The sequence below is a fragment of the Schistocerca piceifrons genome, chromosome X, assembly GCF_021461385.2.
Source record: "Schistocerca piceifrons isolate TAMUIC-IGC-003096 chromosome X, iqSchPice1.1, whole genome shotgun sequence".
In the NCBI taxonomy this organism is placed as follows: domain Eukaryota; kingdom Metazoa; phylum Arthropoda; class Insecta; order Orthoptera; family Acrididae; genus Schistocerca; species Schistocerca piceifrons.
The window spans coordinates 656085027-656101927 of NC_060149.1; the positions used below are offsets into that span (position 1 = coordinate 656085027).

The 16901-nt window shown below is 43.9% G+C and overlaps 1 non-coding gene across 1 annotated transcript; it reads left to right on the forward strand.

Annotated features, from left to right (window-relative positions):
* The first annotated feature begins 3764 nt into the window (after window positions 1–3764).
* On the forward strand, window positions 3765–3848 carry Trnas-gga. Its single transcript is given in 2 exon segments — window positions 3765–3804; window positions 3814–3848. It is a non-coding gene; the product is annotated as a tRNA-Ser (tRNA).
* The last annotated feature ends 13053 nt before the right edge of the window (window positions 3849–16901 follow it).

Sequence of the window (16901 nt, forward strand, 5' to 3'; positions counted from 1 at the left end):
TACATTTCCTTTATGATCTTTAAAGTCGTACTCTCTTCTATTAACTGTTATTACAATAATACACTGTCGAAAATTTATATGTGTATTTCTACTACCTGATGATCATTTCTCAGAGGTACAAGAAACAGAATAGCGCTCGGTACTTTAGGGATAGGTTTAGTACAATGACGAAGAGACAGGGTGAGACGGTAGAGAAATTTGCGGACAGAATAAGATAAATTAACGAGTATGCTTACGAGCTGGGTCAGAGCGATGAAGCAAATGGTGTTTTGTTGCAGGAGGCCGAGTAAAGGGCACTTGATGTATTTTTGAGGGGGTTACCGGCGCATATGGCGCGGAAAGTGCGTGAAGGGTCTCCAAAAGATTTGTATTCGGCCATTCAGCTGGCAATCCAATGTGAGGAAACAGACATGGCAACAGGGGTACGTGTTAGGCAAACAGAGTTTATAGCGGGTATAAAATATTGTAAGTGTGGTCGTACAGGACATGTGCAGAGGCAATGTACCCAGTCACTGAGGAATAGAGGAAGAGGTGGAAGTCAGCAGCGTGGAGCAAGGAGAAGTGGAGTTAGTAGAGATGGACAATCGTTAAATGGCAGAGGGGGCTCAAGACCCACCTAAGGGAGCTCCCGTTTAATTTCAATGCAACGAATACATATGCAGAGGTGGAATGTTCAGTTGTAGGATCCATAGGAACTAAAAAGTGTATGATTTTGTTGGACACAGGGCCGCAAGTGTCAGTGGCTACTAAGAGTTTGATGGGACGAAAGAAGTTAGACCCATCATGTTACAGGTTTTGTGGAGATGGGATAAGGAGGTCACACGTTTGGAGTCTGTACCGGTTGACTTTTGCATAGGGTAAGTCCGATTTGATGCATGCATGGAGGTAGTACCATGGGTAAGCGAGAGCTGTGACATGATCCTAGGAGTAGATTTCTTGCATCAACATCATGCTAAAATTGACGTTGGATAACGAACTTTGGAACATGGTGAAATGATATTTCAGCTAGGGGAAACTGTTGTAAATACAGAGCTGTCACGAAGGGCTTTCAATATAATGAACAAACGAATTGAGCTGCGTACTTAATCATTATGGCTTAATTCGTGTGAGTGTGTGTCTAGTGGTGCCAGGAAATCGCTTTGGGTAAATGTAGAGTCAAATCTACCTGTGGTTATGGTATGTGTTATTGAACCATTGGAGGACAATAAAGTTTGGGATCCATTAGGTTGTTTTATGAAATGTAGTACTGTACGTGTACAAGAGGGAAACTACAGGCGAGTATTCCCCATGAACATGGATAATTTTAGAGCTGTAGATGCGAATTTGGGAAAACGAGTTTTAGTAGGGAATTTATATGTACCAGATGACGAAGACTGGTGTTCGAGAGGAAGGCATAACGATCAATGACTAACTGCCGATATAACTGCATTGCATAACAAAGTTAAGCATTTGAATGGAGGAGAAAAAGAGCAAATGGAAAAATTGTTGTGGGAATTTAAAGATTTGTTTCTCCCGCAAGGGCTGTTACCAAAAACTCCATTAGTTCAACACAGGATACCAACATTGAACGAAACACCTGTTACAGAATACCGAGTTATATGCAACTGATTGTGGAGGATTTCATTGACCAGCAGCTTGCGAATGGTATTATAGAGCGTAGTAATAGTTGCTGGGGATCAGGCATAGTCATCATGCCAAAAAAATCTATGGATGGAACTAAGAATACCGGTTATGTTGTGACTACCGATACCTCAATAATAAGACAGTAATACGCCATTCCAAACATATCGAAGACTTTGGATCACTTAGGAAAATGCCAGTACTTTTCTACGATGGATTTGACAAGTGGTTATTGTCAGTTAGACGTGGCTCCAGAGTATCGTCCAAAAACTGCTTTCTCTACTCCTGGAGGCCATTACCAGTACATCAGAATGCCATTAGGTTTGAAAAACGCTCCGGTAACGTTTCAAAGGTTGCTAGACAGTGTCTTGAGGGGTTTGAAACCATGTCAGTGTCTTGTCTATTTGGACGATATAGTGTTTTCAAGTAGTATTGAGCAGCATAGACAGCGGTTAAGGGAAGTCTTTATGAGGTTAATAGCAGCTCGTTTGACACTGAGCCTGGATAAGTGTCATTTTGCATTGGAAGAAGTGAAATATTTAGGCCTTAACATCAGTAAGAAGGGAGTGCAAACAGATCGGAGTTTGGTACAGGCTGTAAGGGATTTTTGGGAGTAGAAAACAGTTAAGGAAGTGCAATCATTCGTCGAAATTTGCAATTTCTATCGAAAGTTCGTGAAGGGTTTTGCACATTTAGCACAGCCATTGACGCGATTGTTGCGGGAGAGTGTGAAATTTGAGTGGGCAGAAGAGTGTCAGAAGACGTTTCACAAACTGAAAGACGAGTTAACATCAAGTGCGGTTCTTGTGTTTCCAGATTTTGAAAAGGAGTTTATTCTAGCATGCGATGCATTGAATCAAGCATTAGGGTGTGTTCTTAGTCAGGAAATTGATGGGAAAGAGCATCCTGTAGTCTATGCGTCTAGGCAGCTGACTGCAGCAGAGAGGAATTACTCAACAAAATGTTTCAAATGGCTCTGAGCACTATGGGACTTAACTTCTGAGGTCCTCAGTCCCCTAGAACTTAGTACTACTTAAACCTAACTAACCTAAGGACATCACATACATCCATGCCCGTGGCAGGATTCGAACCTGCGAGTGTAGCGGTTGCGCGGTTCCAGACTGTAGCGCCTAGAACCGCTCAGCCACTCCGGCCGCCAATTACTCAACAACCAGGATGGAGATGCTTAGCACAATCTATGGAATCACATATTTTAAGTGTTATTTTTACGGGAGAAAATTTTTGGTATTGACAGATCACGCTGCATTGAAGTGGTTGTTGGGGTTGAAGGATCCGTACACTAGACTCGCCAGGTGGGCTGTGAAGCTTAGTGAATTCGACTATTAGGTGGTGCACAAGCCTGGGAAGAAGCATGGTAATGCAGATGCAATGAGTACGGAGGTGGCAAAAGTAGAAGTCATGGGTTATGACATAGCAGTATGGCAAGAATTACAGGATTCTGACAGCGGTTGTAAATTGTATCAGACACAGCCACAATTTAATGTGCACGACGGTTTCCTGTGCAGGGTAACGAAGTTAGGGCTGAGGGTAGTAGTACCAGGGAAGCTGAGAGACGAGTTTTTAAAAGAAGCACATGATCACATGTTATCTGGTCATGGTGGGGGTAGAGCGATGAATAGGAGAGTGGCGGAGAGGTTTTGGTGGAGAGGTAGGAAAGTGGATGTGGATCAGTATGTCAAGAACAATATGCCATGTGCGCAGAGAGCAGATTTGAGTTGGAAAGGCCGGCCGGAGTGGCTGTGCGATTCTAGGCGCTACAGTCTGGAACCACGTGAACGCTACGGTCGCAGGTTCGAATCCTGCCTCGGGCATGGATGTGTGTGATGTCTTTAGGTTAGTTAGGTTTCAGTAGTTCTAAGTTCTAGGGGACTGATGACCACCGCAGTTAAGTCCCATAGTGCTCAAAGCCATTTGAACCATTTTTTTTTGAGTTGGAAACGGATACAGCTACAACGATTGCTGGAAGCAACATTTCCATTTTGTATGTTGGGAACTGATCTCTTAGGACCTTTCAGTCGAACACCATCGCGGAACAGATCCATTCTGACAAGAATAGACCATTTTTCGAGGTATGTGAAGATAGTGGCTATGCCAAATCAACAGGCAGCGATGCTCACGCGCCGGCCCGAGTGGCCGAGCGGTTCTAGGCGCTGCAGTCTGGAACCGCGCGACCGCTGCGGTTGCAGGTTCGAATCCTGCCTCGGGCATGGATGTGTGTTCCGTCCTTAGGTTAGTTAGGTTTAGGTAGTTCTATGGTCTAGGGGACTGATTACCTCAGAAGTTAAGTCCCATAGTGCTCAGATCCATTTCAACCATTTTGATGCTCACGCAAGCTTTAATAAACGACTGGATTTCGAAGTTTGGTGTACTGGAGAAAATAATTACTGACCAAGGGACCTACTTCATGTCAGATTTAATGAAGGAACTGTGTAAATTGTTGAACGTAAAGAAGTTGAGGATGAGCGCATTGTATCCACAGGCAAACCGAAGGACAGAACGTGTACACAGAACAATTGGGAAGATGCAGAGTTTTTATGTGGATTCTCATCACAGTCAGTGGAACGAGTATTTGAAGCATACTGTATGTGCATAAAATTCAAAAATCCATACCAGTACCCGTTTGTCTCCGTTTGAGGTAGTGTAAGGGCGAAAACCGCCGTCCCCGTTTCATTTAGTGAAGCTACAGAAAGGAAGGACCAGTGAATCTGTTCGTGTACAATTCGGGATGTTGGAAAACGGGTATAAAAGCCGAATATGAAGTCTTTGGTAAGGCAAGAAGACGCAGTGAAGCAGAAAGGAAGTTTATCAAATGGCAAAAGGCTCTGAGCACTATGGGACATGACATCTGAGGTCATCAGTCCCCTAGATCCTAGAACTACTTAAACCTAACTAACCTAAGGACATCACATACATCCATACCCGAGGCAGGATTCGAACCTTCGACCGTAGTAGTCGCGTGGTTCCAGACTGAAGCGCCTAGAACCGCTCTGCCACACGGGCCGACATAAGTTTATCGCAGTATAGAGTAGAGCAATGGGTAATACTATATAGCCCCTATATGCCAAAAGTGAAAACGAAGAAGTTCGTCACGAGGTATCAAGGGTCATACCAAGTAGTTGAAACCACGTCCCCCGTAATGTTAAGCGTCAGCTGCCAACTAGTAAAACGATACTACTCATTGGCCGGTTGCGGCCATTTAAGGGTTGTCCGGATGTGGTTCCAGGCGTGTCACAGGAAGGGAAGAGGAAGAAAGAGAGAGTAGAGAGAGGTGTTAACGCTTTGGCTGCTGCAGCCGTGCGTCCATCTAGCAGAGTCGAGTGAGCCGTTGAGGCCACCTAATCCTGGTACCTGCACTAATGGCTTTCTCCACAGACCGCTGCCTGCGGCTGACCTCGCCGCTTGGCCGAGCACGCCCTATGCTGAATATATCTCGAGCCAGGACGTCCGCAGCTGTTTCGTCTTCTGAGTGTGATCACTGACACGCGATGTATCTCGATACTTTTTCTGTGGCTGTGAATCTGCAGATGAATTACTGGACACATGATGTACATTGAAACTGCTTATGTTGCTAAGTATCACTATTATAAACGATATGTAGAATTAATTATTGTTAGCTTTGCTGTCTGTAGCTTACTGCAATTAATGAAAAAGAATTTCACACCAGACACGTTTCGCCTTTACTTACAAAGCATCTTCTGTGTTCACTGGTTTTCCTGCTTCATGTTTACATCCTTTTCGCACCACTGCTTTCCCTCTCTTCATTAGCAGAGGTTGACATGAAGCAGGAAAACCAGTGAACACAGAGAGATGCTTTGTAAATAAAAGCGAAACGCGTCTAGTGTGAAATTCTTCTTCATTAATTGCAGTAAGATTAAGGCGGCAAAGCTAACAATAATAAATTGTTAGAGCTGCTGCGGAAGATGGCCACGCAATCAAACGTGATGTTTGTTTAAATCAGGAGTGTAGCACTATGCTTATTTTAATTTTATGCTTAACGTATGTAATAGATTTAATGGCATCTAAGAAATGCAGTTCGTGTTTTCGAGAGTGCAGTAACACTTCTGTAAAATGGCTTCAAAGTTAGAAATCATAAGTGTTGGAGTATCTTTTACACCTTCTGAATATATTTTCCATCCTCCTTTTTGATCTGGGCTTTGGACCGGCACTGGCAAAGTTAAAAATATACTATTTTGTTTTTATTTTATTTTGTATACAGTTTTTATATTTTTATTTCCTTTTTGTTGTCCTTTACTTTTTGATAGTCATCAATGTCGCTTCTTCTCTTCTGAGTGATTATAGACGGTTAGCAATTTTTTTAGTGTGATAGGCCTCAAAACATGGCACTACACATAATGGTATGTTGCATGCTCTACATTCGTATCTTGTTTCTCGGCGCACCTTCTACTTCGAGCACACTGCGCACCGACGCATTGGTGTACGTTTCTTCGAGTTTTCCATCTCAATGACCTTTGGGAAATCTCTCCCATTTAATCTTAGAGGATTCTCGTCTTCAGAGCTCCTTCCCCTGCCAGTTTTTCTCCGTTCTTTTGCGTAAGTTTCAACAATCTCTCTTACCAGACACAAATTAAATTCCGCTAGTTGCATTTTTCGTCCTGTTACTACTCTGTAGAGAGCATGGGAATATAAAATGCACAGATCCAGTACGTAGAAAAAGAACTTTTTGTACCACTTGACAGTCTTTCGTAGTGCTTGCACTGAACTCAGCAGCACGTCACAGTGGTCAACAGCACCCATACTCTTGTTGTAATCTGCAACACATTGTGGTTTCCGTAATCTTTCACCTATCTTTGTGTTTGCCATCTCAACAATTTCTGCAGTAATACGAGTGGTCAGCATGCACACTTCTCGTTTGTCACAACATTTCATGGCAAGGATTGTGTCAGTGGACATAAACTGTAATTCTCCTCATTTTAGTTTGTTTTCTAATTTAGGTATGTTATATCTGTTTTTGCGAATAGTACACATGCGTTTGTTCTGTTGTTATTAAGCCAAAGGAACAGGTCTGGACTTGAATATCAATTATCGACATAGACCGTATATCAGGGCCGGGCAGAAATTCTGTACGCGTGCGGTGCTCCTGCACATGTGCAACTTCCGGGTCACAGCGTGCACGCCGCAACCGTCAGCGTTCATGTAGTGCACGTTTCTACGCACAATGTCGCTTTATCCACATGCTGGGATACTCTGTACCGGCGCATTCTAGTGGTCTTTCCACAGCTTGCAAGCCAACCATGGGAAGGTATTTCGCGCATTAAACATTTAAAATACTGTCACAGTCTACTCATTGAGACGTCTACTATTATGTTAACAGTTTAACCCAGTAAGACAAGTAATACAGTTAACAACCGTGGGTTTTTATTAAGACAGCTTGACTGACGGCACGTAAATACGCGTAATGTTTTTGATCTATTATTTAAGAAACAGAGCACTTAGCGTCTTCCAACGAACCTTATTCATGATTTTAAATAACATTAAACTAACGCAAGGTTTCCTGTAACTAATTCTCGGTGCTCTCAGTTAGACCCACATAATTTCTGTCTCACTGACCTCTGAACAGAATGATAACCGCAGACCTCTCGATGATCACCTGTTATTTCAATACCATTATTGCTATATTTTTCATCAGTTCCCTCTGAAATCTGCATAATAACCGACAATTAGATGAATGTTATGTTTTATCGACTTTAGCTGAGCGTAGCCCTTCACACATTAAACAAAACCCTAACTGTAAGTATACATTGGAACAATCGGTTTAATGACCAATTTTCATGATAATAATGTAACATGGAGCAGAATGAGGCAATAATGCACAGTTAGTAAACAATAATTTTTAATTATGAAAGGAATAAATCCAAACACGTATATCACTGGTCATGAGAAATGATACAGTTAATATCGTACACAAAAGCACGGCTCATTGACAAACGCAAGCAGTTGCGAAGATTTTCATCACTTATGCTTCATCGAAACCTTGATTTATTCGTTTTCATCACCGAGAAATATCTTTCACAAACAAATGTCGACTCGAACATGGACATAACTCTCGCGGCTTCTCGGTGCAGGCGTGGAAATTCTTGTTTGAAAAATTTTCGTAGAATTCTTTTGTGCTTCGCACTGCTAAGAACTTGTCCTTCAGTCTTCTATTGCACTGTAGGTCGATAAGTTCCATCTGTAGATCATTCGGAGCATCTTAAACTGACGACGAGAACGGTCGAGCAAAGAGGCGAATGACATGAGACAAACTCGTAACATCTGCAAATCGTGCTCGAAATTGTTCCTTAATTTTTACAATTATTGACACGTATTCTTGAAATCTAGCACCTTCATGGACCAGTCCAAGAGTCGGGAAATGTGCAATGTTTTCTGTCAATAGCTGACTCTCCCATAGCGCAAGCTTCCTTTCAAAGGCATTTACTTTTTCCAACATGTCAGAAATTAAATTATTTTCACCTTGCAAACTGACGTTCAGGCTGTTCATATGAGACCTAATGTCCACGAGAAATGCAAGGTCTGATACCCGACAAGGGTCTTCCAACATAGGTTCACTTTTTTCCCTTGTCATGTAACAATGTTACTATAACCAAACGTAAATCAAAAATATCTTCAGCATTTTACCTCTACTGAGCGTATTTCGGTATAGTAAGGCACGTCGCCATACTCCGCTACTAATTCCTCCAAGAACCACCGAAACTGGCGATGCGTAGGCCCATGTGTCTTCAGATGGTTTACAGTACGCACAACAATGTGCATGACGTTTGCTAACGTTACTGATTTTGCACAAAGCGCCTCTCGATGCAGAATGCAACGTCTCGTCTGTGCGCCCTAGCTTTTTGCGCATCCGTGCTATGAGTCGTCTCTGATGGCCTTGCGTTGATGGTGCTCCATCTGTCGTCACTGAGACTAACCGATTCCAGTCCATATGGACACCATCAATCGCTTGTTCGACAGCTTGGAGAAAGTCCGCACCTCTAGAAGTCCCTTTCAAAGGTACTAAGTCCAAAACGTCCTCTGTTACACAAAGTGCGTTATCGACACCTGGTATGTATATCACAACCTCGGCTGTATCTGTAAGATCTGTTGCTTCATCGAGCGCAACAGAGAAAGCAACAAAGTCTTTAGACTTATTTATTAGCTGCCTGTGCACATTGCCGGCCATAGCACTGATTCGTCTTGTCACTGTTTGTTTGAATAGACTGATTTCTTGAACGCTGCTAACGTTCGTGGGACACACAAGTTCTGCATCATCAGTCAGACACCCTTTCACAAACACCCCTTCGGAAAAGGGTTTCCCAGATTGTACAATTCTTAATGCGATTTTAAAACTCGCTCGCAGTGAAGATTTAGTGTGGTGGTTGTCATTCTGGAAAATTGAGAACAGTGCATTGTACAGCGTACAGTAAAATAGACATAAATGTAACACAAGAAACTAAGAGTTTAAGAAGTATCAGTTACTTTGACGTACAGTAAAATCGAGTTGATGTGTCTCATACATTTTCTTAAGGACATTTAATTTTGCTTGCCGTTCTCCACTGTTGAGTACACTACACTCGTCTTTGTGATATCTATTGTAGTGTCTTTCAGTTGAAAACTTGGTCGCCTATTATTCGGCCGCACAGAAAACACTGTGAGTTTTAGCCAACGGCTACAATAAAGAATTGCAGTTTCCAGTCATTTTTAAACGACTGAGAACATAGATCTCCCGTCCTTCGCTTTTTCACAGTACCTGCTGTTTCGTAGTACTTCTCTGTTAAGGTTACGGTCACCAGGGGTAAACGAGACTGAGTATGTTGCGCTCTTGTTTGTACCAGATAAACAGGGAAGTGGAGCCGCCGCCGTTCATTTAGGGCACATGTCTAATAACAGATGTCGCTGTCGCACACGTGCGCACATGTGCAGGACTTCCGCACGTCTGCACACTGTGCAGCGTTTGGCCAGCCCTGCCGTATATCCTCTTCCTAAAAATGGTTTCATCAATGTTGTTACGATGTCGCCACTTTTCCCCAGATTGTGGAAGTCAATTGCAGTATTTGTGTTCATGTAAACAATGAAATCCGGGATATAACCGTCTGGCAGTCACATAGTACAAATTATTTTATTCCAGACCTACTTCTTTTGAATGGAATGTACTGTTTGACCGATAATCGCACTTTGAACAACAAGAGGCTTTCGTCAATGCAGAGTTTTTGATATGGATGAAATGTGGTGCGAAATGTTGAGGGAATTCTATCAACAATACACCTAATTTTAAATAACCTCTCTCCTTCGTTGCTGACAGAGTTGTCACTGATGTGAAGCATTCTTACAATTAACAGAAAACGATCCCTGGGCATAATTTCGCCTAAAACAGGAGTGTTCAAGAGTATTTCTGTGGACCAATAGTCACTGATTTTCAGCCTTTTCACACGAGCCATTAGCATACACACAGCGACGAAGGAAAACAGTTCCTCGAAACCCGTTTCTTTCCATCTGGACAAACGAGAATGCTCTGATTCTGGCGTATTTTATTTCGTATATATATATAAAAAACTGTTTCATCTGCTACAAATTTCATCAGTTCTTCCGCTAAAAATACTAGGAAATATGATTAAAACACTTGAATGTGGTCCTAAACTACTGTTGTGTCCAGAAGCTGAAGCATCGAACGCATGCATAAATGGACGAAAATCACTTTTCTTCCAGTCAAACGTGTCACTAAAGCTAGCTCTTTTCAATGGCACTTCACTATCACCCTCAGCTCCATCAGATTCTGAATGATATTCCTCCCTTGTTGACAGATGCGTTGTTCCGGCTGAAGTACAAGGCACAGGACTGTTACTTCGAAATTTAGCCGAAGAATAATCACTAACATCGCTGTCGAAAATTTCATTCTCACTGTCGCTTCTACTGAGAATTTCGAAGATTTCTTCATCTGTACAACCACATCGGCGAGTTATTTTCTTATCAAAACGTTAACGGCGTCAACGGTCAGTAAATGCACAGACGAATACTGCAACACAAGAATACAGCAGCAAACGCTCACCAGACTTCAACCGCGCCGGCGGAACTCCGAACAGTTACTGGACGCTTTGCACGAATATACGGCTGGGCGCGTTAACGCGGCCAGAGGCCACAGGGGAAGAAGCGGCAGCGCGTCTCAACACGTCAGGAGCACACAGGCGACGCGCGTAAACACGTTCAGCGTACCAAGTAGAAGGACTGGTGGCGCCGGCCTGTGTGGCCGAGCGGTTATAGGCACTTCAGTCTGGAACCGTGCGACCGCTACGGTTGCAGCTTCGAATCCTGCCTCGGGCATGGATGTGTGTGATGTCCTTAGGTTAGTTAGGTTTAAGTAGTTCTAAGTTCTAGGGGACTATGGGACCATTGCTTTTCACAATATATATATAAATGACCTAGTAGATAGTGTAGGAAGTTCCATGCGGCTTTTCGCGGATGATGCTGTAGTATACAGAGAAGTTGCAGCATTAGAAGATGGCAGCTAAATGCAGGAAGTTCTACAGCGCATAGGAACTTGGTGCAGGGAGTGGCAACTGACCTTAACATAGACAAATGTAATGTATTGCGAATGAATAGAAAGAAGGATCCTTTATTGTATGATTGTATGATAGCGGAACAAACACTGGTAGCAGTTACGTCTGTAAAATATCTGGGAGTATGCGTACGGAACGATTTGAAGTGGCATGATCATATAAAATTAATTGTTGGTAAGGTGGGCGCCAGATTCATTGGGAGAGTCCTTAGAAAATGTAGTCCATCGACAAAGGAGGTGGCTTACAAAACACTCGTTCGACCTATACTTGAGCATTGCTCATCGGTGTGGGGTCCGTACCAGGTCAGGTTGACAGAGGAGTTAGAGAAGATCCACAGAAGAGTGGCGCGTTTCGCCACAGGGATATTTGGTAAGCGTGATAGCGTTACGGAGATGGTTAGCAAACGCAAGTGGCAGACTCTGCAAGAGAGGTGCTCTGCATCGCGGTGTAGCTTGCTGTCCAAGTTTCGAGAGGGTGCGTTTCTGGATTAGGTATCGAATATATTACTTCCCCCTACTTACATCTCCCGAGGAGATTACGAATGTAAAATTAGAGAGATTCGAGCGCGCACGGAGGCTTTCCGGCAGTCGTTCTTCCAGCGAACCGTTCGCGACTGGACAGTAAAGGGAGGTAATGACAGCGGCACATAAAGTGCCCTCCGCCACACACCGTTGGGTGGCTTGTGGAGTATAAAAGTAGATGTAGATTTGGCTGTGAGATTGCACGCGTTTCTTGTCGCATGCGATCTTAACCACAATAACGAAGAAGCATGCAGGGGGTTCCCTATGGCTCCCAGCCAACGGGGATGAAGTCCGCTCAGTTGGCTGCCAGCGCATCCTGACGTCATCAAAACACTGTGGCGGTACACGGATGGCAGGCCGCAGTACATTGCATGCATGGATCACTGAGGTATCTGTCCATGCCAAGCAGTTTTGCAGACAGCGAAGTGGCGTACTCTGCATCACGAGACCCTGTGGCGCAGACAGAGAGGATCGTGGCACTGTAGCTGGAAACAATAAAACACTTGAAGATCACAGTGGAGTTTTAATACGGCACATCAGATAGTTTCCATCCATGTCGAACATTCCTCCACCGCACGCCAACATCTACATCTTGCAGTAATGTCTACAGTGGCAAACATCTCAGTGTAGTCGCCCGCACCCTCATTATGTGACGACAGTGAGTATCTTTTTATGGGTGGAGGAGGGGAGGAATGCGTTATCGACAGCATCTTCATCGATTGCACTCAGCGTGCCACACGCTGTTGACAGCAGCGAGATAGATGGCACTTTTATATTTTTCGCCCGTGGGCGGCAGGGCGACAATCGCTTTTCTGTCGCTCGCTGTTCCTCGGTGGGTGGCCAACGTAGACATGCTTCCAGAGAACGCTACTTTGACATGTTCTCACTGCTTGTGTCTCTGATTGGCTGATGCATCTCTTAAAGTGCCTGCAATTCAGACCATTTCGCGAGATTCAGTGCAGCTCTTGACTTACCAACATTATTTTGGAAGACTTGTGAGGACCATACATGAGCTTAGCACGACGTTAATAAACATTACTTCCTGTCTGTGTATTATCGAAGTGTATTAGCATTCAAGGCCCTTAATTACAATCAGCAACTTCACTCTCATAGTTCATAACTCAGCACCACAGAAGAACCTACAGCCATACAAAGTAAATAATATCTCAGTTATAAAGTGTAAAGAGTGTAAATAAACTTATTAATGTGTTATTCTTTGTAGATGTCTCACTACATTTGTCGGTCACCTGAACTATTGGCACATCAACACCTTCTTGTCTTAGAAATTTTTGTTTTCATTAACTATTGGGGTTAGTAGACGAACTTTTCCAAAACTTATATATGTGGTCCAGGTAAGAAAATATATTAACTCCAGGAGACTGGTAAATTGTCACTGACACTCTAAGGAGCTACTTATAATTTGGCTCTGCAGCTGTTTTGTAAGATCCGACTTGACATCAGTTCAGTATTGCACCACTAAGATTGCTGACTTATTGGCAAATCACATCTCCAGAGGGGGTTTCAGGCAAGTCAGAAAGATCACTTTGGGAATCAGATATTTCGAAGGTGAATTTTACTAATAACATAATATTTCCAGAATGAGATTTTCACTCTGCAGCGGAGTGTGCGCTGACATGAAACTTCCTGGCAGATTAAAACTGTGTGCCCGACCGAGACTCGAACTTGGGACCTTTGCCTTTCGCGGGCAGGTGCTCTACCATCTGAGCTTCGCAGGAGAGCTTCTGTAAAGTTTGGAAGGTAGGAAACGAGATACTGGCCGAAGTAAAGCTGTGAGTACCGGGCGTGAGTCGTGCTTCGGTAGCTCAGATGGTAGAGCACCTGCCCGCGAAAGGCAAAGGTCCCGAGTTCGAGTCTCGGTCGGGCACACAGTTTTAATCTGCCAGGAAGTTTCAACATACTATTTAATGAAACACAGATATGTGTCATTAAAAACCTGAAAATATCTTTTAGCACTGTCTTGGGAATACCAACGCCTTTTCAATAATGTATGCTACAAACAGGGGCGTAAATCATGACCACTACAAAAAAGTTATTTGTTGTAGGCTTTTCATAATAAAATACTTTTTGAAGAGATATTAATGTGTAAGAAGGGTCCACTCTGAAAACATCTTTTGATTTACTGAATAAGACATTCGTTGTGAAACTTCAATTAGATTTAAATTTTTGGATAAGTTTAACTGAAAAATTTAGAAAAACTTAAGATTCTGGTAGAAGAATTTATCTAAAAAATACGTATTCTTTTTAAAATATCAAATAGTACGCGAGTAGATTACATTTCTTACAAAAGATGGAAATAAAGTACTGGACCAACTCCTCCCGTTGGTATTTATAGAATGAAGGTACAATAGTTTCAGCCCAAGTAAAAAGACAGAAATTATTACTCCAGTTGATGTGACCCGCTGACACCACCTTATATGCATATATTGCACTTTTGTTATGCAGGGAATCACGTTGTGGCGGTCATGTGCCCGATTTGGTTCACAATACACACGAAGTGACAAAAGTTAGCTGCGCGGAGTGGCCGCGCGGTTTGAGGCGCCATTTCACGAACTGCGGGGCCCCTCCAGCTGGAGGTTCGAGGCCTCCCTTGGGCATGTGTGTGTATGTGTGTTTCGTTCTTGGCATCAGGTAGTTTACGTTAGTTGAAGTAGTGTGTGAGACTAGGGACCGATGACCTCAGCAGTTTTGTCCCTTAGGAATTCACACATTTGAACATTTGAACAAAAGTTATGGGATAGTGATATGCAGGTATAGAGGTGGCGGTAGTAGTATCGCGTATACGTGATATAAAAGGACACTTCATGGTGGAGTTGTCATTTGTACTCAGGTGATTCATGTGAAATGGTTTCCGATGTGGTTACAGTCGCACGATGGGAATTAATAGACTTTGAACGTGGAATGGTAGTCGGAACTAGACACATGGGGCATTCCGTTTCGAAACTCGTTTGGGAATTCACTATTCTGAGATCCACAGTGTCAACGGTGTGCCGGGAATAACAAATTTCGGCCATTACCTCTCACCACGTACAACGCAGAGCAGTAGCGTTTGCGTGGAGTGGTCAGTGCTAATAGGCAAGCAACACTGCGTGAAATAACCGCAGAAATCAATATGAGACGTATGACGAGCTTATCCAATTGGGTAGCATGGCAAATTCGGCGTTAATGGGTTATAGCAGCAGACGACTGACACAACTGTCCTTGCTAACAGCGCTTCTCCTGTCCTCGTTGCCATATCTGTCGGACCCTAGACGACTGGAAAACCATGGTCCGGTCCCGATTTCAGTTGATAAGAGCTGATGGTAGCGTTCGTATATGCCGCAGACCCCACGAAGCCATGGACACAAGTTGCCAACAAGGTACTGTGCAATTTGGTGGTGGCTCCATAATGGTGCGGGCTGTGTTAACATGAAATGGACTGAGTACTCGGTTCACACCGGGCCATAGCTATTCGTGACTGGTTTGAAGAACATTCTGTACAGTTTGAACAAATGATTTTCCCATCAAAACGACCAGACATTATTCCCATAGAAACATTATGGGACATAATGGAGAGGTCAGTTCATACACAACATCCCGGACCGGCACCACTTTCACAATTATGGACTGTTATAGAGGCAGCATGGCTCGTAATCCTGCAGATGACTTCTAACGATTTGAGACCATGCCGCATCGGGTTGCTGTACTAGGCTGCGCAAATAGAGGTCTGACGTGATATTAGGAAGTAACTGATTAATTTGCTTACCTTGGTAAATATAGGGTGTTTAAAAATTATACGAACCAACTTTAGGGATATGTTTCTTACACCAATTCAAGAAAAAATTGTCTGTAAACATGGACTCTAAATTGCATACCGTAAGAACTATGAGCATTTGTTCGTCTTCGATACTACGAAACATCTCTTCTACTAAATGGTCTTGGCGTTCTATGCTTTGAGAAGAGGTATTATGGACCAAAACATCAAACAAAGCGTGTGGTGAACATTGGCTGTAAAATGCATACCTTAAGAGACATGAGCACTTATTGATCTTCTCTACTGTGGAACACATCTCTTCTACTGAACAAATGCTCACAGCTCTTAAGATACGCAGTCTCAGAGCTTATGTTTACTGGACTGTTTTTGTTGTTTTGGTCTATAGTACCTCCTCCCAAGATAAGGAAGGCAAAGGAACTGGTATAGGAATGCGTATTCAAGTAAACATACACTCCTGGAAATTGAAATAAGAACACCGTGAATTCATTGTCCCAGGAAGGGGAAACTTTATTGACACATTCCTGGGGTCAGATACATCACATGATCACACTGACAGAACCACAGGCACATAGACACAGGCAACAGAGCATGCACAATGTCGGCACTAGTACGGTGTATATCCACCTTTCGCAGCAATGCAGGCTGCTATTCTCCCATGGAGACGATCGTAGAGATGCTGGATGTAGTCCTGTGGAACGGCTTGCCATGCCATTTCCACCTGGCGCCTCAGTTGGACCAGCGTTCGTGCTGGACGTGCAGACCGCGTGAGACGACGCTTCATCCAGTCCCAAACATGCTCAATGGGGGACAGATCCGGAGATCTTGCTGGCCAGGGTAGTTGACTTACACCTTCTAGAGCACGTTGGGTGGCACGGGATACATGCGGACGTGCATTGTCCTGTTGGAACAGCAAGTTCCCTTGCCGGTCTAGGAATGGTAGAACGATGGGTTCGATGACGGTTTGGATGTACCGTGCACTATTCAGTGTCCCCTCGACGATCACCAATGGTGTACGGCCAGTGTAGGAGATCGCTCCCCACACCATGATGCCGGGTGTTGGCCCTGTGTGCCTCGGTCGTATGCAGTCCTGATTGTGGCGCTCACCTGCACGGCGCCAAACACGCATACGACCATCATTGGCACCAAGGCAGAAGCGACTCTCATCGCTGAAGACGACACGTCTCCATTCGTCCCTCCATTCACGCCTGTCACGACACCACTGGAGGCGGGCTGCACGATGTTGGTGCGTGAGCGGAAGACGGCCTAACGGTGTGCGGGACCGTAGCCCAGCTTCATGGAGACGGTTGCGAATGGTTCTCGCCGATACCCCAGGAGCAACAGTGTCCCCAATTTGCTGGGAAGTGGCGGTGCGGTCCCCTACGGCACTGCGTAGGATCCTACGGTCTTGGCGTGCATCCG